The sequence below is a fragment of the Tursiops truncatus genome, chromosome 7, assembly GCF_011762595.2.
Source record: "Tursiops truncatus isolate mTurTru1 chromosome 7, mTurTru1.mat.Y, whole genome shotgun sequence".
Lineage (NCBI taxonomy): Eukaryota > Metazoa > Chordata > Mammalia > Artiodactyla > Delphinidae > Tursiops > Tursiops truncatus.
In genome coordinates, this window is record NC_047040.1 from 57,451,207 (window position 1) to 57,467,391 (window position 16,185).

At 41.0% G+C, this 16,185-nt stretch overlaps 2 long non-coding RNA genes across 2 annotated transcripts in view; one reads left to right on the forward strand and one right to left on the reverse strand.

Annotated features, from left to right (window-relative positions):
* The window catches only part of LOC141279076 (uncharacterized), a 27,507-nt gene extending 24,996 nt beyond the window's left edge, over positions 1-2,511 (reverse strand). The window contains exons 1-2 of the long non-coding RNA XR_012332828.1: positions 2,473-2,511; positions 1,666-1,797 (exon numbers count right to left, since the gene is read on the reverse strand). This is a non-coding gene — a long non-coding RNA (uncharacterized lncRNA). The remainder of the gene's footprint in view (positions 1-1,665; positions 1,798-2,472) is intronic.
* The window catches only part of LOC141279077 (uncharacterized), a 21,574-nt gene extending 5,389 nt beyond the window's left edge, over positions 1-16,185 (forward strand). Inside the window, exons 2-3 of the long non-coding RNA XR_012332829.1 lie at positions 5,571-5,720; positions 16,167-16,185. This is a non-coding gene — a long non-coding RNA (uncharacterized lncRNA). The remainder of the gene's footprint in view (positions 1-5,570; positions 5,721-16,166) is intronic.

Consider the following 16,185-nt stretch of genomic DNA (forward strand, 5'->3'; position numbering starts at 1 on the left):
TAGGCTCAGTCTAAGCTATTCTCTTTCTGTTCTGTATTTCCTTGGAGAAGCAGCCTCATTTATGGCCTGAGCCTCCAGTCTTTCTCCTCTTTCTCCTCAATTTTGGGTGACACCATCAACACAGTCACCTGAACTGTGTTGCATAAAATATGCACAACCTGCAATAAAAACTTGTCCAGAGAAAGTCCCCAACTAGTCCATCCTCTCCCTGTCCTGTGTGGCAGAACTAACCCAAGGAGCTCAGCCTCATACTTCCTGGGCCCGTCTCTTTACTTAAGTGTGTTCTTTCTCAAAAGCAAATGAAGTTACAGATGATACAGAGCTAGAAAAATTAAAAGCACCAGAGCAGTGGTTTACAGATGCCAGTTCATAGACCTGAACTGAGCTGTCTGTGTCAGAATTGCCTGGGAAGAATTTTGTAAAATAGAGATTCATTGGCCTCACACTCAGAGCTTTTGAACTGATATTTCTGAAGTGGGTGACTAGGAATATGTACTTTCAAAGTCCTTTGTGACCCTGATGCATAACCCTTGTGCTAGACAGTGGCATGTCATGGTCAGCAGCTGTGTTGGCAGATGTTTATAACAAAGCATCCTGTCTGTGATGGGCAGTAGATGGGGAAGAGCTTAGGATTCGACTGGAATTTGAATTCATGCTCTACCACTAACAAGCTGTGTGACTTTGATAAACTTACTTAACATCTCTGAACCTCAGCTTCCCCAGCTGTTAAATGGGTTTAATAATGCCACAATAATAAAACTTAAATAATGATTGCAAAGTCTCTGGCATGGAGTTGAGAGCAAAATAAATAGTGGGTATATAGGGGGGTGTGTGAGTGAGTGAGATACAAGTCCATCAATAGAGAGATGACAGATGTGACAACTTCCATACCTGGGAAGAACGGTATCTGGAAGAACACTGCATGTTTAGGATCTTCTCCCTAGCAGGAATCTCTATCAGAAACTCTTTTGGGGGCTGATTTTGCAGCTGCTGCCACTACTAGAAATAGCCACAAGAGGGAGCTATTTTGCCCCGTCTGATATTTTGAATCCAACCACATTTGGCTTTTTCCCCTCACCCCTTCTTTAAAGGAAAAGAGAGTCAGGTCCAGTGGTCTGATCCCCGTAAAGCTTCCAGATGCAGACTGGGCACAGGGCAGTCTCAACACGCCCTGAGTACAAAGCAGGCCCCATTAAGGGCAGGTGTCCTCCTGTGCTCTGCTCCCCCCAGGGCTGGGCCCCCTGGCTTTCCTGCTTCTTCACACCACCCAGAACCTCAGACACCTCTCCCTCTGGTCCCGGGCCCCCCACCCCCCAGACCCTGCCTGACTGCAGGTGTAGAAGGCTGGCTTTGAGTCCTCTCCCCTCTGAACAGCCCTGGGCTAGTCACTTAACCTCTCGCAGCCTCCGTCTGCTGATCTGCAGAGCATCAGTTTCACCGGGTATAATGAGCATTGATGAGATAATAAATGTGAAAGTGCCTGTAGTGGAAAGCGCCGTGCGAGTAGCGCGTTAATGTTAACGTGGAGAGGGAGCCCTCAAACTCCTCGGCGGCGGCATCACACAAGCGCGTACCCCTCTGTCCGTGAACTCTTAACGCCTGCTTTCTGTGCCCCCAGCAAACAGGGAAGAAATCGAAAGGTTCTGTTCAGCTTAATTCACTTACCCAAGTTCAAGGGAGGGATGTTTGTAAACACGCTCAAAGCCCTGCTTCCTCACACCTGTCCCAACAGTCTGGCAATTGCTCACAAATCCATAGTGAATTGGGGCGCTGGGTTTTACCACAAGAAGGTTCACACTTAAAGAAAGGGAACACTTGGGTTAGGAAGATGATCCCAGAAGACACTACTAGGAATTTCCTAAAGGACTTTGAGATGAAAGGGAAACTAAAAAAGACCTGACCCATCAGTCAGGAGCTCTTACTTCCTGAGCTGCCACAGCTGGGGATGGAATCAGACATCACTGTACCTCAGTTTCCTTGTCTGGGAAATAGAGGTAATAACAACCTGACCTCCCTGCTATTCCACAGGGTTTTCAGGAGGATGATATAAAATCATTACAATAACAAAATAATGTTTAGCACTTACTATGTGTCAGACACTGTTTTCAGTGTTTTACACATATCGGAACAATCCCATGTGTAGGTACTGTTATCGCCATTTTACAGATGACGAAACAAAGCATAAGGGAACAAGAGCTATAAAAGTGCTTAGCAGTGATTGTCATGAGTGAATATAGATGTCCAAGGTCTTTATACGTCTGTGCTATTGATGCATCTTACGGAGACTTGACTTCTACTAATCAGATGATAAAGACGGTCAAGAGCGTTGGGGTTTCCTGGGCTCTCCTTAGAGTGGGGCCCTTCACAGGAGCACTGCTAAGTGACAGAGGGGACACTCTGTGTGGTTCAAATGAATTGGGTACTTGTAGAATTCTGTTACAAGAAGAAACGTGATTTGTACATCAATAATACATTTCATGGTACTGATTCCCTGCCTTTCCTTATCATCCCAATCCTTCTCCTGAATTTTCTTCCAGTTCTTCTCCAACCCACTTCCAACTCGAGACCTGAAAGTTGGTGGCTCTGTGATTCTGTGTCATTCTCCATTATTTGTGTCACAGTTATGCAGTCCTCATGCATCCATTGGACTGGGGTGCTCTCTCTCTGGGGACCAGCAGCAGATTCTAGAACAGAATCTAGACACCCTGTGAGTGCTGGAACCTGGAGGGGGAGGGGGTTCATAGGGGCCAAGGGTGCCGCCCCATAGATTTCCAGGCTTGAAGATTTCAGAAGTGAACCACTTACTTGTGACTTTGGGAATTCTCAGTAATTATCATGAGGGCAAACAGGTTTTGATTCATTATATGTCAGGCACTGTGCTATGCACTTAATGTGCAATCTTTTTTTAAAAAAACAATCCTTTGAGATTGCCATTTCACTTTTAAGGCTCAAACAGCATAAGACTCAAGGGTAGTGGTCAGCAAGCTATAGCCCACGTGCCAGGCACCTGTTTTTGTCACTAAAGTTTTATTGGAACACAGCCATGCCATTCATTTAAGTATTGCTAATGGCTGCTTTTGTGCTACAGTGGCAGAGTTGAGTAATTGTGACAGAGACCAAATAAAGTCTGGAAGCCTTATTATGAGGCCTTTTAAGACAGTTTGCCAATCTCTGCTTTGGAACCAAACTTCCTGCATTTCAATTCTATCTCTGCCTCTTATCAGCTGTGTGAACTTGAACAAGTTTTTTCACTTCTCTGGGCTCAGGCTTCCTCATCTGTAAATTGGGGATAATAATAGAATCTACATCATAAGAAGTAGCACACAATAAGAGCATCACCTGGGAAGTTGTTAGAAATGCAAATTCTGCTTCATCCCAGACCTACTAAATCAGAAACTCTGGGAGGCAGGCCCAGGAAACTGCTTTAATAAGCTCCCATGTCATTCTGACACCACTGAAGTCTGAGAACTGCTGACACTGTATTTAAAATAGTTGCCCACAGTGCTAGATAAAGTTCACTAAGCTTATTATTTCAGAATGATGATTAATCAATCTCTATGTATTTTGTGTGTTTATCTTGAAATTAGTCATAAACTCATAAGCACTTAGTAGGAAGAATAACATTTGACTTTCCTTTTGTATCCACCTAGTACCAAGTACGTGTTAGGTGCTTCTTCAACACTATTTGATTGATTGAACAATTTCTAAAAATGGGGTTGTTTTCCTGGGGTCTGTGAAGCAGGGCTGGCTCGGAGTACGTGGGTGGACCACAATGAATCCTTGAGTCCCTGAAATTAGGTGCAAGCGTTTGCATTTACAGTTACGCATCTTTCTCTGTAGACACTCTAATATTTTCATCACATTCTCAAAGACTCCCCAAATTTAGACGCCACTGCTCCAGAGCACAGGCACCCATAAGTTATGGTGAAGGATAGCGAGTGCCATCACGCTGGAGTGGTGCGAGATGGGTGGATCCTCACCCACTCCGCGGCGCAGAGTAGGAGCCAGAACAAAAAGACGGCCTCCTCTGTTCTCTTCTTTATTTCCCCTCCTCTGCTCTGCCCCAGCCATCTCTGCCCTCCTCCTCCCTGATTCTCCTTCTCCCAGAAATACTGCTTCTCTTCTTCCAGCTGCTAAAGAAAGTGGGTTCGACAACTCTGCATCACATCATGGAGATGGCTGTTTAATTTGAGATGAGTGTTACATTACTCATTGCTCAGTGCCCCCTTTGATCCACCAGCATTTGCTTCTTTTATCCCCTTGTAGTGCATACATTAGTGCCCTGAATGCTCTGTGGTCTTGTTGTCTTTTAGATGTTGTCAGAGATTATTTACTTGGGAAAGCAGATGGATATTTTGTTTAATGTCAAAATAATTACTATTTGGTTGGCCTGATAGTTTATTTACGCTTTCAGTGTTTTTATGTTTACATCAAAAGAGCATTGCTGAAATTGTATTTTGTCTGTTAAAGTAAACAGGATATGACAAACTTTTTTTAACCTGATTTTTCTGTTTGAGGAGTTGGTTTATTAAAATGGTTAAAAGATAATGGAACCAAGTGGGAATGGTCACTTAAGTTGAAATGCAGATGCACATCTGCATGCTTTTTATTTGTATAAAAGCTGGGAAAAGGCAGTAAACAATGCTTTAAATGAGGGGCTGTATAATGCAGTAGTTGAGAACAGACTTTAGCTCCGGTTTCAAATCCCAGGCCTGCTGCCGACTAGTTGGATGAACTTTAGTTTTTCAACTGATCTGTGCCTCAGTTTCCCCATCAGCAAAATAGACATAGTGATTGTTGTGAGAGTTAAAGGAGTTCATATACATAAATTTCCAGGCATATGCAAAATGCTGTTTAAATATTGGCTATAATTTAAATAAACATAAGTTTTAAAGTAGTTCTATGAGTGTGAGATGGAGAGAGGAAGCAAGCTCTCTAAGTTTATGAGAGACTTAAAAGACATAAAATGAGTCTCCGTGAGCCACCACCTTACAACTGCTCTGGACCAGTGGTCACCTTGTCTCCGCGTTCTGAAGCAGGGAGCCTTCTAAGTTCCAAAGCCTGTCCTGACCCTGAACAAACATTCCTAGTTCTCAGCTGAGCTTACCTAGAAAGGTGTTGAAAAGTGAGGCTACTTGGAGACAATGTGCCCTCTGTTTCTATTTTCAACGAATCACCATAAGATAGTTCATCTACCTCTAAGTTTCTCCAGCCCCACTCTTTTACTCATTTTCATTTAGCAACTTTTATTTCAGCTCGAGAGTTTACCAGAGAAGTACAAGGAAGGAAAGCTCTCCTGGCAGGTTGCTCCCACTAAATCACCTGGAAAGAGCCAGAGGGGGTTGGGCTTCCATAACTCAACCTCCCGTGGGAGCTCTTCTGGTTATTTTGACCTAACTCTTGTGTGCTTTGTTACTTCTTTATTTTTCATATGACTGCAGTCTTCTATTACAATAAATATACGTTACTAGATACTAATTCATTAAGTCAGTCAAACCAGATCTTTTCTAGTTGCAAAACAGCAGTTTTTCTAGCTGTTTGATAAAATAAATGTGTTGATTTAACCTCAGGTCTGCTTTCTCAAGTTCACAATCTTTCCTCAAGTTTACTGCGGCTCACGGAGACTCATCTTTCTTCAAGACGTCACTTCTTAGAGCACTACTCTCCGTCCTGGAAGGAATGAATAAAGAAATTGTTGCATTCATGTGGTATGTTGCCAGGTTAGCAGTCTGTTCCAAGTCTGTGAGGCCCTTGAAATTCCCTCTTTGCCATGGAGAGATGGGTAAGATGATTAGATTTAGGACGGGAAGAGAAGGCTGCCAGAGCCCATTATACTCCCAGAAAGTAAAGAGCGTGGGGCTGGTTCCTTACCTTCCCCGAAGTCCCTTAGCAGCAGTCCAGGGGTCCCACAAAAGACATGTTTGTCTTGCACAAACTAGATGGCATATGTATTTCTTGGCCCATGTGGCAGGAGTTACTGATATCTACTGTAGTATGAATCCCTGAGTGTACCTGGCATTAAAATTTGGCAATAATAATTTCTTATTTTTGCAACACCAGAAATTTCAGGAACATCAGCATTCAAAAGTCTGAGGTGGGCACAATACTAGGCTACAGTATAAGTCAGTCACCAGTAAAACAGCAATTTCATTAAGAAACACAGTGGGATATAATTCTGTGTGTTGGGAATAGATTCTCAGACCTAAAAGGACCTTGAGAGGCCACTCAGGCCTCCTCTGATATTGAAAATCTTACAGAACTATATCAATTGACAAAAAAGTGGAAGATGTGGCAAAATGACAATATGCCGCTGTTCGGAGTAAAAGGCAGCTGAAACATTTTGGAGAGCAATTTGGCAATATCTCGAAAACTCAAATATTTACATACTTATGATCCACATATTCCACTACTAACAGATATAACTTAGGAAAGAATCTCACATAAATGCCCAAGGAGGCATGCAGAAATATGTTCACTGCAGATTGGTTTTAACAGCCAAATACTGGAAACAACCTAATTTATCAGTAGGGAGACAGACAAATAAATTATGATATATTCATATATATACCATACGGCAGTTTAAATAAACTGAGCTGTATGTATCAACACGAATAAATGTTGGAAACAATGCTGAATGTAAAAAGCAAGTCGCTGAAGGGTGTGTGTACAGTGTGATGTTATTTATGTGGAAGCTAAGACTCTCTCCAGGTACGTGCACACCCAGTAAGAGGATAAAAATGCAGAAGGGAAGGATAGACACTGATTTTACAAGAACGGTATCTCTGAAGAGGGGAACCTAATCAGAAAAGAACAAAAAGAGGTTTTAACTGCATCTGTTAAAACATGTGACTTAAAAAATAGATCTAAAACAAATACAGCAAATATTACCATGATAGGCATATGAATATGGGTTTTTTTAATTACATGAACATTTTTGGATTTTTTTTAATTCCCTGAACTTTTGGCACACATGCCCTCTTTTATGGCTCTCGTAATTTAGCCAGCAGGTCAGCGGGCCTTTTCCTCAAATTACGTTGCCATATAGACTTCTTTATGACCATTGACAGCTTTCATCATCCAATCCTGGAGTAGCTTGGATTTCAGGAAAAGCATTTTTTTTTTCTTAATAAATTCTTTCTAACCTCAAGTCCACTTGTTCATAGAACTGAAAGTTATTTCTAAGCTAAATTAAATCATCAGTGTCTAGACAGAATCACTCCTCTGCCAATAGATCTCATTCCTGCCAGGTATTTCCTCTCCCCAGGTATGTCCCGACACCTCTCCATCTAATTTCATTAGCAAATTCACTAAGGGACTGTTTCCAGACCATTAATAACTCTATCGTGCCTTTCCATCTCTTGGTTCCTGCTTAAGCTCACGAAAGAATTCCCTCTCTGTAGAGATGCTAAAGTTGCCCAGATAGTTCTGTAGGACTGTCCACTTTCTCACTCTCCTGTGTGCTCTCTCAAGGTTAAAATAAAAACTTGAAGAATATATTGCATAATGAAAACCCAGTGTATTACCTCGACTTACCTCAACTACGCACTCACATCTTCTCTGTAGGCAACCCCACATGCAAAAAATTTACACCTAATTCAAAATATCATATCAAGGTTAGCTGGATAGGAAAACCAACATTCAAATTTTCTTTATAAAATGTTCAAGGACACTAAATGGAAAATAAAGGAAATAGATAAATTGCTACAGGGCTGCTCAATAGACAGAAATGAGAAAATTTAGTGCTTGAGATGTTTACAAGTCTCTGTCCTCTTCTACTTTCCAGTCCCTCCAAAAAGAATTAATGAGAACATTGAAAGGTGTAGGTGGGGGAAATCTGGAATATAGTCAATAATCTTAAAGATAAAAGCATAGGTCAGTTAATAGGGAGTAAGGTCTTGCATCTCCTTCCCACCCTCCCTATCCCACCCCTCTAGGTGGTCACAAAGCACCGAGCTGATATCCCCATACGATGCAGCTGCTTCCCACTAGCTAGCTATTTTACATTTGGTAGTGTATATATGTCAGTGCTACTCTCTCACTTCGTCCCAGCTTACCCTTCCCCCTCCCATATGTATACATATAACTGATTCACTTCGTTATACAGCAGAAACTAACACAACATTGTAAAGCAATTATACTCCAATAAAGATGTTAAAAAAAAGGGAGGGGTAAGGTCAACATTTTTGAATTAGGAAGAAAAAGCCAATTTCTGTCATATGCCTCCATAGTTTTATAAGTATGCTCTCTGCTCTCATTCATGATAAATTATTATTATTGTAGAGCAGATGGATGAATCTCAATCATTATACAATAATGGAAGATTAAACATTTTCTTAACTTCTATTCATCAAATTAAGTCTTTATACTCACAAGGAAGGACAATGCATCAATGTTATCATTAGGGCTTTTTTAAAAATATAACTTTAGCGTGAAACATGGTAAGATATGATTAATGTACTCACAGAAGTAAATACTAAACAACCCACATTAGTCTAGATTGGAATCACTTTTTTAGTTCTCTTATTCTGTGGCTTCTCAGTCCCCTGTGAATTTTGTTAAAGAGAAACAACCATCAAAATCATTTGATCTTTTAGCTAGATGTTCCTTTTCAGCTACATCTTTACTTGTAAAATGTTACCTACTCCCTAAAGCTGTGTAGCTTCTTTTCTGGGACCGAAGGGAAGACAGTATCTGTTCAGCCTCCAGTGAGGAAACAGATTTCTTACTGGGTTGAGTTTTGTGTCACATTTAACAGATTGTAAGATTTAGAAGGGACGGAGAGAAATCTCATGATCCACAGCCCCTGTTATCTGCCACAACCCAACATGTAAGACTGCCCTAAACTACTCCAACTCCAAAAAAACATATCCAGTCTTTACAACATGTGGAAGGCAGTTTTACAATCGCCCTCAAAAACATATTTCAACACTTTTCATCATTACCAAGCACTCATTTGTAGCCATAGACTTAAAGAACTAACAGCAGCAAAACACTACACAGTGGGGAAAAGAGCCCTGACCCTGGAGTCAGAGGACCCAAGGTCAAGTTCCTGATCTTCCACTTTATGGACCGAAGGACCTCCACATGCCGTTTAGTCTCTCTTCCTTTTACTTACAATATTTATTGCCTTCTCTGGCCAGATGCACATATAACATCTCAGTTTACTCATTAGGAAACTCCGCAATACTTAGGTCTAATTATCCCCTCTTGTCCCCATTGTTATTATCTTTGTTAAATTATAAAGAATTGGAATGCAATGAAATAGGAAGACTTAAAGAAAAAATTGCAAGACTAGTCAACAGGCTTCATATTCAATACATAGTTCAATAAAATGTCAATAGTGTCAAGTATTGAAAACATAATAAAGAGCATCAACTATCAATCACGTTTCCATTTTCTTATTTTTATTTGTGTTTCCTAATTGTCTTCATTATACAAACACTGATTTTGTAATAATTAAAGGTTATGCTCAAGTGATTGTTTACTCTAAATGGACTACTTTCTTTACACATTTCATAGTATTGTTTCCCTGCTCCATCTTCTGTCCTTTCATCATAATCTCAACTGCAGAGTAAAACTAACATTTTCCCTTCTGTTTTGGCTGTTGGAAAAAGAGATCATTATTGAAAACTGTGCTGGAGGGGGCTGTGATTGTTCTGTCTCTTTCCTGCCCCCTACCAACACACACACACACACACACACACACACACACACACACACACACACACTTCCAACTCAGACCTGTGATTGACTGTTTCACTATTTATTAGCTCTATGGCCCAGATAAATGAATTAACTTCTCTTAGCCCCAGATACTTCAACTGTTAAATATGGCTAATAATACTTACCATAAGGTGTACTGAGTGAATTAAGTGAGAAAATACATGTGAAAACATGGCAGACACTTATAAATGGAGCTCTCAATACTCTATTGCTTATGTAATTCCACTCTTAGCAGACACTTTTCACTATATTATTTAAGCACTTATGTGGCAATTATGTGGGGAAGCTATTTCCTGTGGCTGCTGACAGATTGAACTGTGAGTCTCCAGGACTATTGGAGCTGAAGCCTCGATATGATTTTTTTTTCTTTTTTTTTTCTTTTTTTTTTTTTGCGATACGCGGGCCTCTCACTGTTGTGGCCTCTCCCGTTGCGGAGTACAGGCTCCAGATGCGCAGGCTCAGTGGCCATGGCTCATGGGCCTAGCCGCTCCGCGGCATGTGGGATCTTCCGGGACCGGGGCACGAACCCTTGTCCCCTGCATCGGCAGGCAGACTCTCAACCACTGCACCACCAGGGAAGCCCTCGATATGATTTCTTACCTACAAAAACCACTGAAGTAGTTTAAAACAAAAAGGCAACTGCAGTTATCCACTTTCTTATTGTCAAGAGACAGGAAATTGTTTCCTGATAATCTGAAAACAGTGGAGATCAGAGAGAAGATGAGACCAAAATGCTATTATCTCAGTTTACAGCTGGAGAGAAAAACTGACAAAGGTCTTGGTATGACCCTGTAAATCTACTTACATATATTAAAGAAGAGTTAGAGGAGATGATTGGAGAGCTCATCCTAATCTGATGTCAGGAACTACTGCTGTTATAGCTGCTCCAACCCTCCTCTGTCCACCTCCAAAATTATCTACCAGTACCTACGACAGACTTGCCAAGACCATAACTTGCATCTAGTAAGTGAGAGAGAAGCCAATTTTATGCCTACTGGCCAAATGAAAGACCTAGGAAAAAAGAAGTCTAAAGGGAATTTTTTTCTAGTGAAATGCTCTAGCATATGCAGTGTAAATCACATCTTCAGTCTCTCCTGTTAAAACATCAGTAAAACCTTCATTGTTCACAAATGCTTTAGTGCAAATAAATTCTTTATGATGATTTTAAGGCAATGCTGAGTCCTGCTTCAGTTTGATGTAGTTTAATTATGGAGGCTGCCCTTGGGGCCAGCCAGCATATGCGTCATTTTACTCTGGGTGAGTTTAAGGTCCTTGAGTGTCTCAGTCAAACCAGCCTTAGCAAGTCCACACTGTTAGCAATGCAAGGCAAACACTTTCATCACCTGACTTTCATCATTGATTCAGATGGGCAAGGTAACGTGTTCAGTGATGTTACATAGAATCTATACAACTTAGCAACTCTCACTACTGCCCACACAGTCCAATGTGCTCCAGACCACATTCCTTGAGCCTAAGCCTTCTGGGTTCCATTCTTGCCCTTCTGCAACTGATCCATTCTTATCTCCAGAACATAGCTTTTCTGAGGGGCCCTATAAGCATTTTATTAATATGGTCTAATCATTTGGAAATTCATTCTCCCATCACCTTTTTTTTTTAAATTTCAAGATCAAACAATGCCTCTTGGGTTTCAACAAATCTCCGTCTCTTTTCACATAAATTCTAAGAGTTCGCATCCTTCTTCAGAACTGAATTAAGTTCCATAAGTGAACTGACCTAGTATAAGGGTCGGGATTTGGTGCAACAAACAGAAACTGCTGCAAGTTTTTCAATCAGGAAGAGATTTAATACAGGGAATTGGGTTGTTTTAAACAATGGAATGGTTCAAAGGGTAAAAGTCAGGAGGCCATCACTAGACTGAGATATAAGGTCCTAACACCATCACTGTGATACGAAGATGTTTCAGCTGAAATATTCAGTAAACCATGTTGTAAACTGATGTGCTGTCATCCAGGTTTTATTGTTCCTTTTATAGAGCACAAGCAGAGTAGATTTAGCATAGTTCTTAAGGGCCCTAGGATTTTCAGAATGGTAAATGAGCATTGGCTTCGACTTAAAATTACCATCGGCATTAGCCCCTAATAAGAGAGCCAGCCTGTCCTTTGAAGCTTTGAAGATAGGCATTGACTTCTTCTCTCTAGCTATGAAAGTCCTAGATGGCATCTTCTTCCAACAGAAGGCTGTTTTGTCCACATCGAAAATCTGTTGTTCAGTGTAGCCACCTTCATTAATTCCCTTAGCTGGATCTTCTGGATAACTTGCTGCAGCTTCTACATCAGGACTCGCTGCTTCATCCTGCACTTTTATGTTATGGAGACGGCTTCTTTCCTTAAACCTCATGAATCTCTGCTAGCTTCAAACTTTTCTTCTGCAGCTTCCTCACCTCTCTCAGCCTTCATAGAATTGAAGAGATTAGGGCCTTGCTCTGGATCAGGCTTTGTTTTAAGGGGACGTTGTGGCTGGTTTTATCTTTTATCCAGACCATTCAAACTTTCTCCAGATTTGCAATAAGGCTGTTTTGCTTTCTTATCATTCGTGTGTTCATTGAAGTAACACTTTAATTTCCTTCTAGAACTTTTTTTTTGCATTCGGAATTTGGCTGTTTGGCACAAGAGGTCTAGCTTTTGGCTTATCTCGGCTTTTGACATGCCCTTCTCACTAAGCCTAATCATTTCTACCTTTCTGATTTAAAGTGAGAGATGTGCAACTCTTCCTTTCACTTGAACACTTAGAAACCACTGTAGGATTATTACTTGGCCTGATTTCAATATTGTTGTGTCTCAGGGAATAAGGAGGCCAGAGGAGAGGGAGAGAGCCAAGGGCACAGCTGGTTGGTGGAGCAGTGAGAACACACACAATTCATCTTACATGGGCGTGGTTCGTGGTGCCCCAAAACAATAGCAATAGTAACATCGAAGGTCACTGATCACAGCTCACCATAACAAATGTGATAATAATGGAAAAGTTTGTGAGGATTACCAAAATGTGACACAGAAACAGGAAGTGAGCAAATGCTGCTGGAAAAATGGTGCCGATAGACTTGCTTAACACAGGGTTGCCACAAACCTTCAATCTGTAAGAAATGCAGTATTCACGAAGCACAGTAAGGCAAAATACAATAAAACGAGTGTGCCTGTATTCCATTCCACCAAATATAAAATACTAACAATTATTAAATCTGGGCTATGAGTAGATTGGGAGTTGTTTTCTATTCTGTACTTTCACATGCATTTGGAAGTTGTTTTTCCTCTTTGTGTGTCATTCTTCATTTACCCCCCGTCTCAAATCCCCTCTCTCCCCTTCTCACCCACTTCTGTGGGAAGCTGGCTTCCCTGAACTGCATCACTCTGGTTCCCTGGCTAGTTGTCTTCTGGTTGGATGTGACCAATTTGCAGTTCCTGCAGGAGGTTAGAGGGTGTAAGAAGGGGGAACTGTATATTTCTTCTCATCTTCCTCCCTCCTCTGAGTCACTGTAGTTGACAGTGGCTGTGCCCTCCACTATCATAGCTCCTGCCCCGTGGTCTCTCTCTCGTGTCTCTGACTTTCAGTGGGCTCCTATAACACTGCGTCCTCCCTGGGATAATAGGTGACAGTGACTTCCTGCTGTTGCTAGTGTCTGGGTGCCTCAACATCCTTTATTGCTTCCCTTTTCCCCATCCCCATCTCTGTCAGTAGTCATTTCATTAAAAGCCTTTTGAACCATGTAACTGAAGTTCCATTTCCTGCTGGGTCCCCCAGCTCACCTTTATGATCCTCTTCTCTTCTGAGGTGCAGCTCACTACACTCACCAACCTTGGCACAGGCCGTAGGGCCCCTACACCCTCCTGCTCCTACCTTTTCCCTCCTCGGCCTATACTCACACTACCAAGCCTTTCTGCCTTCCACGCATGATCTTGCATCATGCAAAATAATTTATAAATTAATTGGTAGCTTGAATGATTTTTCTAAGATAAGCTTTCTTAATTTTAAGGGTAGATGTATGGTACAATAATGCAGAAATATCAATATTCTGATAAACATTTCAGGCACAAGTGGGGAGCATATTTGGAGGAGCTAGGCCTATAGAGCCTGGAATCCGTGAAGAGGAATGTCTGTGTATCTGAAGACCTGGTTCTGAATAAGTGATGAAATTTGACTCAATGTTAGAAAAACAGAGAGCAAGTCTTTTAAAGAGGACTGAGATTTTGTTTTGTTCTCAGTTCTTTCCCCAGCACCTGGCACAGCATCTGACACAGTAGGAATTCCATACATCTTTAAGTGATGGAATGAGTGAGTAGACATGGCAGGAGGCTGCTTGGTCCTTTGTCTCTCAGCCTTCTCATCCCTTCCACACTTGTGATTTTGCGAGGTACCACATTTTCATAGTTGGTCAACACAAAACTCAAATTTGGCCCTTAGAATTCTCACTGTGATGTTGGATGAGTCTCTCCCTCTCTGGGTCTGAGCGCCCTCATTGGCAGAGAGGCCAGGGTCAGAGACTGTCAACATTTATGACTAAAACTATACTAAAAATGCTTTCACCGCATTTTTTATTTGGCGGGTGTTCTTGCTCTGTTTGATTTTATCTGGTTGATTGCTTTGGTAAACTGTGTGTTTGTTTTTGGCGTGAATATGGCATTTTGAGATAACATATGTTCCTAAGATATTTCTCACTTGTGTTGACATTAACCACTTTATAGGAAGTGCCTGAGGCGCCCTGCCCATACACAAGTTTATCTTTCAGAAAAGTTTACAAAATATGTGCATAAGGGAAGGACAGCCTAAATTAAAAGCCATCTATTTAAAAAGTGAGGGATGAAGACCCTCACTGACAAAATACTCTGACTAGCGTCATAGACCAGAAACAGCAATTATCAAAAACTGAGAGGCAGGGTACGTTCCATAACCATAAACACACTGCTGATACAGAGCAAAACTCGAAAACCTGAGCTTTTCAGAGTAAACTGCAGTTTCTGAAAATATAGACCAAATTTGTGAAACTATTAAAACCTAGATTAGAATATCTCTCTTCTACCATCAGTTTTGTCAGAAATAATAAAAATCCTCAAGCGTCTTTAAATAGAGGTAAATAATCTATTCTCGAATAGTGGAAATATTGACATGCAAGCCAATGCTTTTAAAGATTGGGCTAAGAAAGTCCTAGCTGAAGAGGTACAGGCATAGTAAAACTAAAAGAATAAAGGCCATTACTTTCTAAGCCAGAAATAATGTGCGACTCCCAGCTAGTCTAATGTATTGCATTTGGACAGCTGTGGCTTCATCTAAACTTTTCAAACAGTGCCCATTAAGTTGGGCCACCAACATAAATATAACTTCAGTCAGGCAGAGCTCTTACCTTCCTGATTTAAGGATTTATCTCAGAAGTTATTGCTTAAGTATGGCAAAATTAAGTTGAAAATAGGAATGTAAATCGAAGAAGGAAATATTCTTTTAGTAAGTGGTATGAGACTTCCCTTTGAGGAGAGAGCCATAATTGTTGGGAAATTTTCTACTTTGAATAGGAGGCAGAAACAGTAGTGCTCACTAACTATTCTAGGGTTCCTTGTACTTCCCAGACCCTTAAAGTTAGTGCAGCCATGTGGGACATTTCTGGCCAGTGGACTCTGAGAAGTAACACAGTGTGTTGCTTTGAGGTAGAAGCTTACAGGAGTGCTTGATGTGTTGAAATGGTTGAGCTGTCAGCCTAGGTGCCTGAGTGGCATTATGGAGTAGAGCTCCTTCATAACCCATATTGGACATCGACCGAATAGGAAATAAACTTTTGTTGTGATAGCCTCTAAGATTTTATAATAAGATTTATTATGGAAGCTTTATCTTACCTATCCTGATTTATACAGATATTAAAAAGCCTAAGTGTGCACAGAACTGATCTGCATGAAGGTCCTTGTTCTAAGAAAGGAAAAGAAAGAGAGAGAGTAATGTAAGTAGGAAGTGAAGGGAGGCTGTGAATTATGCAAGGGAATCCCCACCGTATAACTTCCAAATCTTGAGTAAATGCTACAAAAACTCACTAAATACTTGTTGTGAGTAGATTATCAGTAAAGCAACTAAACTTTGCACCAGGATGATGCAGGAATAAAACAGAGGCAATACACTTGCTTTCAGAAGCAAGATCATAATAGCATTGGGAAGCAGCAGAAATCTTGGGCAGGCTTGTAAGATCTTCAACGGATAAAACAGGGGGGCTGAGGCCCTCCTGTATCTAATTCAAGGGTCAAGAAAGCCTGAGCTTTCTTGTTTGTTTGGGCAATTAAACCATTTCTTATAGTCACAGGAAAAGGTTTTTTGACTATAAAAATATTACTTTCATTTGATTCAGTAAAATCCAGGCAGTCTTGTTACATAATCATAGAATCTCAAGATGTCAGGGTTACAAAGAAAATTAATGGTCACCTACTCTAATCCTACGTTTTCCCTCTTTCTAGGATAATCCCAGCAGGTGGC